The 15,534-nt window shown below is 42.4% G+C and overlaps 1 long non-coding RNA gene across 1 annotated transcript in view; it reads left to right on the top strand.

The window, feature by feature from the left end:
- The window catches only part of LOC307161626, a 59,015-nt gene that overhangs the window by 33,985 nt on the left and 9,496 nt on the right, over positions 1-15,534 (top strand). The gene's annotated exons all lie outside the window — the stretch shown is intronic.

Here is a 15,534-nt window from a genome sequence, read left to right as displayed (position 1 = left end):
CGTCATTTCCGTTTCCTGTTGGAGGGCCGGCGGTTCACGGCTTTCGTTGACCACAAGCCGCTGACGTTCGCTATGGCCAAGTCTTCGGAGCCATGGTCTGGTCGACAACAGCGTCAGCTCGCTGCCATCTCTGAGTACACCACTGACATTCAGCACGTGGCTGGAAAAGACAATTTCGTCACCGACTGCCTCTCCCGGGCGGTCACTGGTTCCGTCCACTTGGGCCTCGATTATGCAGCTATGGCTGAGGATCAGACCGCGGACTCTGAGGTGCAAGCCTACAGGACGGCCCCCACTGCTTTGCTCATGGAAGATTTAGTGTTTGATACGGCCAACACTACACTCCTATGCGACGTCTCCACTGGCCAACCGCGCCCTTTGGTTCCCGCTGGCTGGAGGCATAAGGTTTTTGACGCCATCCATAGCCTTTCCCACCCGGGGGTGAAGGCATCTGCCAAGCTGGTGGGGGCTAAGTTTGTCTGGCCAGGCCTGCGGAGGGACGTCAGGACCTGGGCTGCTGCCTGTGTGGCGTGCCAGCGCGCAAAGGTGACTCGTCATTCCAAGGCCCCTTTGGCACCCTTCAAAGTGCCAGAGAGGCGTTTTGATCATGTGAATGTGGACCTGGTGGGCCCACTTCCCCCCTCCCGTGGTTACACCTACCTCCTCACCATGGTGGATAGGACCACCAGGTGGCCAGAAGTAGTTCCCCTGTCCTCCACTACATCAGCTGAAGTGGCCCGGGCGTTCATTATGGCTTGGGTGGCCCGTTTTGGCACACCGTCCGACCTTTCCTCGGACAGAGGTCCGCAGTTCACATCGGAGCTTTGGACTGCGGTCGCTGAGGTCCTGGGGGTGAAGGTCCACCGTACCACAGCCTATAACCCACAGAGCAACGGACTTTGCGAGCGGTTCCATCGGGACATGAAAGCTGCACTCAGGGCCAGCCTTAAGGGCAGCGATTGGGCTGACCACCTCCCATGGGTTATGCTTGGCCTCCGCTCCGCCCCCAAGGAAGATCTTCAGGCCTCGTCGGCCGAGCTGGTGTATGGCCAGCCTTTACGCGTCCCGGGGGAGTTTCTTCCAGATGCCACGGCCCCGTGGTCACTTGCCTCCCATCGCGCTGTGTCTCGGGACATTGCCGACGCTTTTGTTCCCATTCCAACGTCTCACCATGGCCTCCCCCAGTTCTATGTGCCCAAGGATTTACCATCAGCCAAGTATGTCTTCATCCGCCACGATGGGCCCTTCCGTGTCCTGGTGGGAGGGTCTAAGAACTTTGTTGTGGATATGGGGGGCAGACCAGAGCGGGTGGCTATAGATCGTCTCAAGCCTGCTCATGTGGATATTGGTGAACCGCTTCAATTGGCCCAGCCCCCACGGCGAGGGCGCCCCCCTGCGGCAGCCTCGACCCCTGCCCCGCCCCTTGCCCTTTGCCCCTCTCCTGTTAAGCGCAGCCGGTATGGCCGCTTGGTCCGCCCCCCTATACGTTGACTTTTCTAGGGACTGTTATGAGCTGGACTGTTCTGTTTTGCACTAGTGAATTGGTCCCATGTTCTATTTGGGGTACCTGTTCGGTCTGGTCCTGTTATTATGGATGAATTCTGGGGGGGGCTGTGTGGTGACCCACAAGTAAGACCGAAAGAGACATTCACCAAGGGACTGTACCTTTAAGGGAGAGTTGTTTTGAGTTAGAGTTTCCGGGTTAACGCGGGCTGGCTGTTTTGACATCAATCGCTGTACAGTGTTTTGTTTAATATTGAAGTGGAGAGTAAAGCTGACTCGACGCATCTCCGTCTCTTGTCTCCTCACTTATTGCACTCCACATTTGCTTCTTTTTTTTTTCTTCATCTATGATTTTGGCATTTGTGTCTCTTACACATTTAACCTCCTCTTTGAATTTTCTCTTGCTGTTCTAATATTGGAAAAATATTTTGGAATTGGTTTTAGCCCCCTTAGGATTATTGATTTCTATCTCTCTCTTGGCCTTTCTAACTTCCTTTTTGACTTGTGTTTGCAGTTCCAAGTACTCTTTCTGTGTACTTTTTTTGGTCCCTTTTAAATGCTCTGTATAGTGCCTTTTTCCACTGAATATTTTTTTAAATTGATCTATTAAAGCCTTTTGGCCATTTTGTTTTAGATTTAGATTTGTCTACTTTTGGAATGTAATTATTTTGCGCTTCTAGTACTACATTTTTAAAAAACAGCCATCCTTTTTCTTTGGATGTTTTCTCTATTTTACTCCAATCTACTTCTGTTAGTCTCCGTTTCATACCTTCATAGTTCTCTTACGAGAGGTTCTCTCGTACTGCATACTGAAAGTACGCACCGGGTAAAGTCTCTTTGCTCAAGATATTGAAGACAAAATGTATCCTTAAATTTGAATACATTGTCAACGCAATGCAGCAGCAGTCAGACCTAGAGCGGGCAATCTCGCGCGCTCATTGGCTGCCCTGCGGCAATTGCTGCAGTGACGTCACGCCCAATGAGGGCACTTCGCGCCCTCTCGCGTCATAGCCCGCCAAAGTGGGAGTGGCTTAGCGTATAAAAGGAAGGCTCGAGGCTGCAAACCAGTGATTTTCATCTCTTCAGCGACGCTCTATGCTCCCTGACCTCTGAGAGAAGCCGCCGCCGTTGAAGCAAGCGACCAGCCAGCTTAGGACAGCGTCTGAGGAAGCTGGCCGTCTTCGCCACCTTCAGCCATCCGTGCCAGCTACGCTATCCGGCGACAAGTATCCTTTTTAAAAGCTAAACTCTCCGTGAGCTCGCCGCCGCGACTAAAAGAGCCGAGGCGTTTGTACAAAAATGCCTTGTTTCGCCTGCGGTTCATGCCGAACCGCGCTCAGCGACGGAGACCGCCACCTCATCTGCGCTCTCTGCCTGGGCCAAGACCACGCAGCCACCGCCCTTTCAACGGGCGGCTGCGCGGAATGCGACGAGATGGCGATTTCGACCCTGAGGGCTCGACTCGCCTTATTCAACGCACAAGCTGTCGCTCCGCCTCTCTCCTGTGGCCCGCGGAAGAAGAAGTGCCGTGCCGGCTCCGGCCCTCACTGCCGTCGACTTAAGGGGCGGGGCGGGGGATGACGACGTCGATGACAGCTGTTCTCTCCTGGCGTCGGACAGTGAAGATTGGTCTGGATCTCACTCCACTTCCTCTTCGACTCAGGAATCGGGCAGGGCTCGGTCTAACGGGGACGCCGAACTCATCCGCCTCCTCTCTATGGCCATCGACCAGCTAGGCCTGGATTGGTCTCCGCCAGAGGCCCCCGCGCCCAACAGGCTCGAAGGGTGCTTCCTTCCTAGCCGCCGCCTAGTGCCCGCCTCTAGGTCAGCACCCTTCCTGCCAGAGAAAGGAAAAGGCTACAGCCGGATTCCCCCAGTGGAAGAGGCGGTCGCAGTGCACCTTTGCCCGCCATCCCCAAAATGGCGCTCGAGGTCTGCCCTCCCGTCTAAAGCCTGCAGGACCACTTCAGCCCTTGTCGGCCCTGCACGAAGCTCTGCACAACAGCGCCCATCTCAGCCGCCGCCAGCCTCGCAGCAGCGACAGGGCGGCCGCCCTCGATCGCGCTCGACCAGCCGTCACAGACCGCCTCCCCCCCGGGGACCCCGGCAGAAGATCACGCTGAGACCTGAGCCCGCGAAATCCTCCTAGCAGCCGCGAAGAGGAAAAGATGCGCGAGTCCCGCCACCGCTGCCGGACCGCCATCAAAGTTAACCGCTCTGTCAGTCCCCTTATTAGGCAAGGCTACTGCAGTAGTGTATTCAGCAGCCAACAAGCCCGTCACAGCACACGCTCGCCTGCACACAAACGCTGTTTTTACGGCGACCCAGATAAATCTCAAAAAGAGTGTAATGTCTGTTTATGCGGCTCACGCCGATTGAGTTATAAGTGTAGAAAATGTGCCCACCACAATGTGTTCACCACTACGCACAAGCACTCCCCAACCGGTGTCCATATCTGTCACAGAGCCCACTCACATAAAGCGGGCACGTACCACTCGAGTGTTAAACGTAGGATTTGTGCACACTCCCCAATGCCCACACCTACAAAATGCCCGCTCTGCCGCACAGTTATCACAGGGGGCGAGATCAATAAAGCTCACCGGCCGTGTCTCAAACGTAAGCGCTGTAAGTGCTCGCGAGCGCTCACGCTTACTGTTGAACACTGTCCCCACTATACCGCGCACCGCTGTTCGTGCCACAGTTTGTTCTCCGTCCCTAGCGGCCGAGTTACTGAATGTGGAACAGCAGGTTGCTGCCATCAGCAAGCAGTATTACTCAGCCAACAAGATCGCGCGTGCCGCGCTGACACCTCCGTTTCAGTTTCTCGAGAACGCGGAGACCATTCTGCCCATAGCTATGTGTGCGAAAGCATGGGAAGCGATTCCGGGCGTGTCAGAATGGGTGCTGAATGTTGTAAAACAGGGCTATACACTGCAGTTCGCCCGCCGTCCCCCGCGCTTCCGAGCCCGTGCCGTGACGAGCGTGAACCCAGAAGTTGCACACCTACTTCGCGCAAAAATAGCAAAACTGCTGTGCAAAGGGGCAATAGAGCGAGTACATCCTTCTATGAGCGAGTCAGGCTTTTACAGCCGTTATTTTCTCGTGCCAAAGAAGGACGGAACGCTCAGACCTATATTAGATCTGAGACATTTGAACAAAGCTCTTATGAAAAGACCGTTCAAAATGAACACGACCAGACAAATCCTCGCGCAGATTCGCCTGAAGGACTGGTTTATCTCTCTCGATCTGAAAGACGCATACTTTCAGATTCAGATCATACCCCGTTACAGGCCATTCTTGAAATTCGCCTTCGACGGCCAGGTATATCAGTACACCGTCCTGCCGTTCGGCCTGTCCCTAGCACACGGTACATTTACGAAGTGCATCGACGCCGCTCTCGCTCCCCTGAGGCGTCAGGGGATGCGGATACTGAACTATCTGGACGATTGGCTGATTTTAGCACAATCAGAGGCGGAACTCGTGTCTCACAGAACTGTGCTACTCAGTCATTTGGAAAGCTTGGGTCTCACGGTCAACTGGACCAAGAGCTCACTGCTGCCCCGTCAGTCAGCTTCCTTTCTGGGAATAGAGCTAGACTCGATGGTAATGACAGCTCGCTTGTCAACACAGCGCGCGCGCCGTGTTCAGCAGCTGGCCGCGTCTTTTCAGAAAGACAAAGTATTTCCCCTGAAGACGTTTCAGAGAATGCTGGGCTTTATGGCTTCAGCCGCAGCAGTGCTCCGGCTAGGTCTACCCTGGTGAAAAAAAAGTATACTTTATTATATTTGAAATATATTCCCTTTTTCAATAGTACATTGCAAATATATTTAAAAAAAATATACTATCCTTAAATATATTAAAAGTATATTAGCATCATGCTTTTTATCTATTTTTATAATACAACTTTTAACACACTTTAAAATAATATACTTTAGTATATTTTCTAAAAATATATTTAAAAGCAAGCATACTTTTAACATATTTCTAACAAGTGCACTATAAGTACATTGGTAATAAATATATGCTTAATTACACTTTTAAGAAATATGCTAAAAACAAGCATACTTTTAATATATTTCTAACAAGTGCACTATAAGTACATTGGTAATAAATATATGCTTAATTACACTTTTAAGAAATATGCTAAAAACAAGCATACTTTTAATATATTTCTAACTAGTGCACTATAAGTACATTGGTAATAAATATATGCTTAATTACATTTTTAAGAAATATGCTAAAAACAAGCATACTTTTAATATATTTCTAACTAGTGCACTATAAGTACATTGGTAATAAATATATGCTTAATTACATTTTTAAGAAATATGCTAAAAACAAGCATACTTTTAATATATTTCTAACTAGTGCACTATAAGTACATTGGTAATAAATATATGCTTAATTACATTTTTAAGAAATATGCTAAAAACAAGCATACTTTTAATATATTTCTAACTAGTGCACTATAAGTACATTGGTAATAAATATATGCTTAATTACATTTTTAAGAAATATGCTAAAAACAAGCATACTTTTAATATATTTCTAACTAGTGCACTATAAGTACATTGGTAATAAATATATGCTTAATTACACTTTTAAGAAATATGCTAAAAACAAGCATACTTTTAATATATTTCTAACTAGTGCACTATAAGTACATTGGTAATAAATATATGCTTAATTACACTTTTAAGAAATATGCTAAAAACAAGCATACTTTTAATATATTTCTAACTAGTGCACTATAAGTACATTGGTAATAAATATATGCTTAATTACATTTTTAAGAAATATGCTAAAAACAAACACACTTTTAACATATTTCTAAAAAGTACACTACAAGTCCTTTTAAGTTTTTGTGTATTTAAAGAAAACATACTTATGTTGATCTACTTAAAATAGATTTGAGTATTCAGTGTACAAATGGCTACTTTTGTAATTGTGATTTAAGTATTTTTAATTTAAGTTTATACAATGTTAAAGATAGGCACAATGTACAATAAACACAAATCCATTACAAATTTTACATCAACATCACACCATTGGAACACACAAGAAAATGTGTTTTCTACTGTACAGAAAGTGGCAGCTACTGGATTGTGATGTCACAAGTGGCCGTTTAACATGCAGCCAAGTAAACACTGGCTATATTGCATGGCCAAAAATGGAAGTTCACTCACTAGGGTAGGTAATCCTGTTCAGAAACACTTCTTTTTATACTGGGTGAAATGGTCCTTCCATCCTGAGAGAAGTCAATACATTATGTGTTCAGAAAAAGGAATGAAAAAAATATTCGGAAATATTCAGCTCACTACACCGAGTAAGCAGGAGTTTGCGGCACAATGGAAGAGAAAATGCAGCAAAATCTACCAATGGCAGCTTTGCTGGTAACTGCTCGCCCTGATAAAAAGCCTATAAAAAGAAAATCGGAGGCAGAAAAGGCTGCAACGAAACAGGCACTGGATAAAGCCAGAGCGTCAACTCGCGTCAACATTGCAGCATTTGAACGGTGGAGACAACTGAGGGAGCAAAAGTGATGAAAAGCGATGCCGAGGTTGCGTTCTTTCTGCTGAACAGGTAATGATTTGTTTTGCTTCGGGGGGATTTGTTATTTCCATGATATATGTTACGTTAGGCAACGTAGCTACTTTTGTTGCTAGTATTAGCCCAATGCTAACATTAGCTTCTCTGTCGGTGTAAGCCAGTTGCGTTACAGGTCTGCTTATCTGACTTTTAGGACATGCCATTTTGAACATATTGCACAGCCATAGTCGCAAGTGTCTGCATTATAATTGTGATAAAATGACGTTAATATTGCTTATAAACGGGACAACTGTGGTGATGTGGCATATGTGTTTTGTTAGCTACGAGAAGAAATGTTTGTTACTGTGTGAAATGGAAACAAAGTTTTGTTGTCATTCTTTGTGTGTCTTTGAGATGCAGTAATTATTGTCAGATGTGTAATTGTGATATTCTTCCTAAAGGTAAATCACTGCCAAAGGAGTAGATCACCACAGCAGACGACGCCTCATGCAAAGCCTGACCTGTCAGCCATCCCTGGACACTCCTTTTCTTATATATTTATTTCTTATTTATTATATGTAAATACAGATTGTTTATGACAATCAAAAGCAGCGAAAGTACAGATACTTGTGTAAAAAAGTATTTCTCTTAGGTCTCTCTTGTTCGTTTTTTAAAAAAAAATAAAACAAAAAGTGTTATACCACATCCATTGTCATTATTCATTTAGCATGTAAGGAGGTAAGAAAAGTAATAGCTTGTTTATGCTGAAATGGTAAAGGAAAGGCATTTATCGTTTAAAAATATTTATTCCAACATGACAAAAATACTCTGCTTTCCTGTGACCTGCAGCTGACTCCGACTGTGGATGCGCGTTCATGTTTGTGGGGGCGTAGCTTTGGACGGAGTACTGACGGGACGGGAGGGGGTGGAGCTTAGAAGAGGTGCCGCTTTCAAATCTTGCTAGCTCTCCAATATTACCTACTATAGCTTTAAAGTATATTGTACAAAGTATAGCTAAGTAATATTTGTTTATTAATGTGCATTTGTTATTGAAGACAAAGTGTGCTATTTATAGTATTTGGATTAAGCCAAATGTATTACGGAGAATATCATTTTTACTCAAAAATAATAGACTTGTATATTGCTCGTAATGATTTTGTAATGTACTTGTAACACAGATAAAGTACACTTTATTATCAATTATCAAGTATGTAAATAGTCCCTACACAGGCATATACTTAAAGTATACTAAGTATACTTGAAGTTGTTCCAATTTAGCACACAAAAGTACACTAAATAGACTTAAAGTTATGCTTTACTACAATTTAAATACAACTAAAATATACTTAGTACAAAATTAGTTGTTTCAAAATAGCACACTTAAAGTTAACTAATCCTTAACACACTTGAAGTATACTTATAATTAGTGTGGCTGCAAGTATACTTAGTATATATTTTTAATAAATTTACGGTATATTTCTTGTATGTTTCGAAGACACTTGTAATTAATTTGTAATGTACTTCTAACACAAATAAAGTACACTTTAATACACTAATCAAGTATGTAACTAGTCCCTACACAGGCATATACTTAAAATATACTAAATATACTTAAAGTTGTTCCAATTTAGTACACAAAAGTACACTAAATACATTTAAAGTTATGCTTTACTACAACTTCATTACTACTAAAATATACTTAGTACAAAATTAGTTGTTTCAAAATAGCACACTTTAAGTTAACTAATCATTAACACACTTGAAGTATACTAATAATTAGTCTGGCTTCAAGTATACTTAACATATTTTTTTTCACCAGGGCAGTGACATATGTAGACTTCACAGTTGTTCAAGAGCTATTTTATTAACTCCTTTTCTTAATTAACATGTTGTATTAAATGTCTACTGTTAAAATATATGAACTAAGCATTACATGCTATGTTAAAGAATTCCATTTTTACTAGGTGAAAAAGACTTACTATTAAATGTAATAAATATGTACTTAAGTATGTTTTTAGTACAAAACAAATATACTTTAATGCATTTATAATACATTTAACAGTATGTCTTTTTCACCTTGTATGTACAACAGAGGGAAATGTCAAAACATTATACACTGTAAAAAAAAAATTACATCCCCAAGTCAAAAATTTCTAGTGACTGATCACATCTAAATTTTTCAATTAGTCTGACGTATTATTTCTCATTGAGCCAATGTTAACAGACTATTGCAACAAGAATTGCACTTGGGCCAATTAAAAAATTTAGATGTGACCCGTCACTAGAAAATTTTGACTTGGAGAGGTTAGAATTTTTTTACAGTGTACTGTGTTGTAATAAAAAACGTCTAGGTTACGACCTCTGTTCCCTGAGAACAGGGAATGAGACACTGCATTGATGACGATATGGGGAACACCCTCCATGTAAACCAGTGTTTGAAAAGCTGTACAATCTCGGCAATAGAATTTGACTGGCGACAGCCTATGACACGACTAGTGCGACTCAGAAGAATGAAAGAGGCGCCTAGAGAACATTGTTCCCCAATAGCATCATCGAAGCAGTGCAAGTTCCCTTTTGATAGGGAACAGTTACTTTTTTAACAGAGGTTAATTTTGCTTTAATATAAAAATAAACTCATCTTTCCCCCCTTTCATAGACACTGTGATCAAACAATTTCCAACACGTCTGAGGTGCAAGCACAGATTCGAAGGAAATGCAACAATAAGGCAAACTCAAAGACCAATCAGTAACAGTACTGTAACTGTTTGCAGCTATTAATGATTGCACTTTATTGACTAGTTGGGTTTATTGAAGTTAGTTTTTTTGTTGTTGTTTATAATACCTTTGCAGATCACTGTATTTTATGTTAATGTATTTTTTTTACAGTTTACATATGCTGCTGTACTGATGTACACTGGGTAAAAGTTTACTAGCTTTCAAAGTGTGTGTTTTATACATTTTTTTTAATGTGTTTTAATACACCATTAACATATTTAATTGTTTTATAAAGGTACTGTTCACAGTATTAAAACATATTTGAAATGATTTACTATATAAAAAAAAATGTGAGCAATACATAAATATGATTTGTATATATTATATATTCTTAAATTTTAAATAATTTAAGTGTATTTAAAATGCAATAAAGATGGGTTCAATTGTACTAAAAGGGGTAACAAAATAAAATAAATTAAAGCTGAAATAGTATGTTAAAAGCGTATTTTAGTTCATCTTCAGTGTGTCTCAAAATAGCACAGTTGAGTACACTAAGATGATCTTAAGTTTATATTAAGCAGTACTAAAGGTGAGCTTTTAGTATATTAAGTGCAAAATAAGTATGTCAAAAATAGAGCACTTTAAGTACATTATGGAAGTGTATTATGGAAGTATAATAAAATGTATTTTAGTGCACTTTTTTTAATCTCGGAATACATTCTAAGTATAATTTGTAAATAATTTAATATTACTATTATAATTTAAATAGTTTATTATTGTATTTAAAGATGGTTTCAATTATACTAAAACTGGTAACGAAATACATTTGTTGAAAATATGAAATAGTATATTAAAAATACACTTCAGTTTATCTTCAGTGTGTCTCAAAAAAGCACAATTGAGTACACTAAGATGATTTTAAGTTTATATTAAGCAGTACTAAAGGTGAGCTTTTAGTATATTAAGTGCAAAATAAGTGTGTCGAAAATAGAGCACTTTAAGTACATTATGAAAGTGTATTATGGAAGTGTACTAAGTGCACTTAAATAAAATGTAATTTAGTGCACTTTTTTTTCACCTGGGTATTGCGTATGCGCCCTCTGCAACGCTGGCTCAACGCTCGTGTACATCGCCGAGCCTGGGCGTCCGGCGGATCACGAATCAGAGTGACTCAGAGCTGCGTTTCGGCTCTGCAGCCCTGGTCAGTGACCGACTGGTATCAGCGGGGAGTAACGATGGGAACTGTCTCGTACCGAAAGCTTATCTCGACAGATGCCTCCAACCTAGGTTGGGGCGGAATATTCGAGGGCAGACCGGTCTTTGGCCTCTGGTCAGACACGGAAAAGCTCTTCCATATAAACTGTCTGGAGATGATAGCGGTCGAGTACACTGTGAAACACTTCCTCCCATTTCTGTGGGGCCACCACGTACTGGTTCGGACGGACAACATGTCTGTGGTATCAGACGTTAACCGCCAGGGCGGTGTCCGTTCCAGGGCTCTCTCTCCTCATCTGGGCTCAGCACCATTTGCGCTCGCTCAGAGCCGCGCATGTGCCAGGACGCCTGAACGACAGACCGGACAGACTGTCCAGGAACAATATTCCCCCCGGGGAATGGTCCTTGCACCCTCAGTCAGTCCAGTCATTATGGCTCCGTTTTGGCAAGGCGAAGGTCGACTTGTTTGCGTCGACAGACAACGCCCATTGCCCAAGGTTCTTTTCAAAGAACGAGGATGCTCTGGCCCAGATGCCCGTTATATGCGTTCCCTCCGGTCTCAATGTTACCACAGGTAATCAAGAGGATCAGGGAAATGCGTCATTCGGTGCTCCTCATAGCCCACTGATTCTCGGAGCTGGTGCGGCTGTCAGACTCAGCCCCATGGCCAATCCCGGTGAGGAAAGACCTTCTTTCCCAAGCCGGAGGGTCGATTTGGCATCCTCATCCAGAGCGATGGTCTCTGCATGCATGGATAATCAACGGGTACCCGTTGCTTTGCCAGAAGGGGTCGTTAACACGATCACCCCCTCTACCAGGCGGCTTTATGCGTCTAAATGGTCTGTGTTTACTAAGTGGTGCACGGGCAAAAGCCTGGAGCCACAAACGTGCGGAGTTTCGTGGGTGCTTTGCTTCCTCCAAGAGCTGTTGGACAGGGGCAGGTCCCCCTCCACGCTCAAAGTGTATGTCGCGGCCATCGCAGCGTTCGCCGAGTCGACGCGCGACCAGGCGATGGGAAGGAATGAGCTCATCATCCGCTTCCTTAGAGGAGCTAGGAGGATGAATCCCCCATGGCCCCCCTCGGTTCCTATTTGGGATCTTTCCTTGGTCTTGGAGGCCCTGAAAGCACATCCCTTTGAACCATTACACTCTGTGGATCTGAGGTACCTCGCGTTCAAAACCGCGTTCCTGATCGCTCTAGCATCAGTTAAACGTGTGGGTGACTTACACGCGCTCTCTGTGAGCGCTGCGTGCCTCGAGTTTGGACCTAATGACTCTAAAGTCGTCCTTAAACCGAGGCATGGCTATGTCCCTAAAGCGATTGGAACCCCATTCAGAGTGCAGATCATTACACTCTCAGCTTTGCCGGCTTTCAGTACGCAGTACGAGAGAACCTCTTGTAAGAGAACGTACTCGGTTACTTAACGTAACCTCGGTTCTCTCTAGAAGAGGGAACGAGTACTGCGTTCCCTGCCGTGTTGTGCAACGAGCTCATTTCGCTTCAGGCGATGAAAAACACTGGTTTGCAGCCTCGAGCCTCCTTTTATACGCTAAGCCACTCCCACTTTGGCGGGCTATGACGCGAGAGGGCGCGACATCACGCCAGGAGCTCAGCGGTAGGCTGCAGCAATTGCCGCAGGGCAGCCAATGAGCGTGCGAGATTGCCCGCTCTAGGTCTGACTGCTGCTGCATTGTGTTGACAATGTATTCAAATTTAAGGATCAATTTTGGCTTTAATATCTCGAGCAAAGAGACTTTACCCGGTGCGTACTTTCAGTACGCAGTACTCGTTCCCTCTTCTAGAGAGAACCGAGGTTACGTTAGGTAACCGAGAACGTTTGCTTTTCTAAAATTGTAAACCTTAGCTTTAGTCATTACTTTTGAGGTTTTCAAAAATATTTCAAATGAAATGTTGTGGTCTGAGTTTGCCAATGGCTCTCTGACCTCTGCTTTAGTTATGAGTAATAAACAATCCATCCTGAGTTAAACATTTACAGAGTGCCCAGCAAGCCAAATAACGTTGTGGCAACATTGCATCAAAGTGCAAACAGAACCATGTGACACTGTAGCAACACAAATTTGTAGACTCCAGGCGATGTTGTCAAAACACTGTAAAATAACGTTTTAAAATTTGATTTATATAACAAGTTTCTTTAAGTTAACCCTCTAGGGTCTAAGGTGTTTTTGGGGTCCTTGAGATGTTCTGACATGCCCTGACATTTTTTCCAAAACTAATCAACGAAATATTGTCTTTCATATGTCTGTAACATAGGTCTTTCATTTTTATTATAAGAAATATAAATGTTAATTTGCAGTTTAATACGTTGCTTATACAAATACATTTTATTTCAACATATTTTAGTCGATATTTACTGAGTGTAGCAATACAGTTTGCTAAAAACCGAAACATTCATACACAAACAGAAACGCCTGACTGTAACGTTGTTTTTATGAAATATTAGGGCATATAAATGTTAATTTTCAGTTTAAAACGTTGCTTATACAAATAGCCTACATTTTATTTCAACATATTTCTGTCGATTTTTACTCAACTCAGTATAGCAATACAGTTTGCTAAAACATCATCATTCATTCACACAGAGACGCAATTTAAATTTAAACGGTCTTTGAGCTGTGATAAACAGCGCGCATCTCTGCGGCTGCCGTTCATTCATTCACAGAAACGCGATTAACTTGAGAAGGAAAAAAAACTTACTACATATTCGGATCCTAGCTCTCCTGCAATACCCGCACTCTGAGGTAGATTTTCCATTATTAATATTTCTCACAGCGCTGCCAGATGGTGTAAATACGTAGGCTACAATGATCTGAATAAACTTGTTTTCTCGAGCTGAGATGGGGGCGTTCACAGGTTTGCTTGGATTGCCTCAGTAGTTTTGAATAGCGCGCGCTCTCCGTGGGCGGAGTCACATTACCTTTGAATTAGCTCTAATGAGCTCGACTGGGATCGCTCTCTTTTAATACAGATTTCACAAGATGAGAATATTTGTTTTTTTATATAAATTACCTCATTTAAAAGCATAGAATTCAAGCTTCATGCCTGTGTATCTGTATGTCTGTTTGACTGAGTATTCGCTGAGTTACAGTTCATTTTCGGACGCGTTTCAGAATGGTCTTCACTGACACAGAGAAGGCAGAACTCGCATCACGTTTATTTTTCTTTATTTGGCAAAAAGCACAACACTTTGTTTTTATTGTGAGTATACACAAAAATAATACACATTTAACAGAATCGATTGATGTATGAAACTTGGTTGTAATATCAAAGTCCACAGAGCAAAATTAATTTCTTTTGAACTGAACTGAAAAAAAGCGAGCTGGTATCACCGGCGATACCGTCGACCCCAGGGGGTTAAATGAAACAAATCAAACAAAATACACTGAATATATACTTGCAAAATAATAGAATTGGTCTGAATATGTATGGAAATTCAAGAGATGTGTCTATGAAATGTGCATACAACATTACTATGCAACAGTCAGAAAACATTAGACTAGCACATTTAGGGAACCATTTTAACCTCACCGTGTGGTCAGGGTAATACGTTTCTGCAACAGTTTCCTCACGTCATATTTGTCAAAACCAAAATACAACCAAACTACAACCTCACACAAAGTTGCCAGGACGAAATTGGTTAGCTGAGTGTTTATATTCATTTTTTTTCTTAATAACATCAAACTAAATCATTTGTAGAGGTCAGCTACTACTGTCACTCTATAAATACTCTGTTAAAGTGTTCCCATTTATAAAGGAACTAGACCGGACCCAGACTTAAACTGGACCCAGATTTGTACAAAAAGCTTCGTAATATATCTACGCCTGTTTCTGACATGATTAAAATAGCTTCTCACGCTCTTACTACGACAATGGGCATCATGACAACGGCTTCTAATGTTGCTGTGGTTGAACTAATTAACAAAGGGGTAATCTTTAGTCGAATCGTCTCAACCCTGAGGCTATGATTGGTTTAGGGGTGTTAAAGCCTGTTTACACATAGTTGCCGACAATAATTGATAGCAATTTTTCTAATCTACATTTGGCAATGTATTGCTGGAAATCTTGCCGGTACATTCAACATGTAATGTCCAGCTTCCTATACAATACTGGCACATCCAGGTGTGGCATATGATACATATTATTATTTATTTCTTAACAGATGCCCTTATCCAGGGTGACTTACAATTGTTACAATATATCACATTATACATTATTTCACATTATACAGATATCACATTATTTTTACATACAATTACCCATTATTTAGTTGGGTTTTTACTGGAGCAATCTAGGTAAAGTACCTTGCTCAAGGTGTCCCCTACTGCAGTGTCCCCCACTGGGGATTGAAGCCACAACCCTCCGGTCAAGAGTCCAGAGCCCTAACCACTACTCCACACTGCTGCCCTGCGTCTGCTAAGAAATAAATAATAATATGCTGAGTACTTTAACGATTCCTTAGATTAGTGTCAAAGATTGACGTCTTAGGATGTCTGAGTAAGTAACAAGTTAATCGTTGACATTTACCAGTGAATGTCTGGAGAATATGGATAATC

This window comes from Squalius cephalus (genome assembly GCF_949319135.1).
Source record: "Squalius cephalus genome assembly, chromosome: 7".
Classification (NCBI taxonomy): Eukaryota; Metazoa; Chordata; class Actinopteri; order Cypriniformes; family Leuciscidae; genus Squalius; species Squalius cephalus.
The sequence above is the reverse complement of the archived record's forward strand: the minus strand, read 5'-3'. Positions and strand labels throughout refer to the sequence as shown.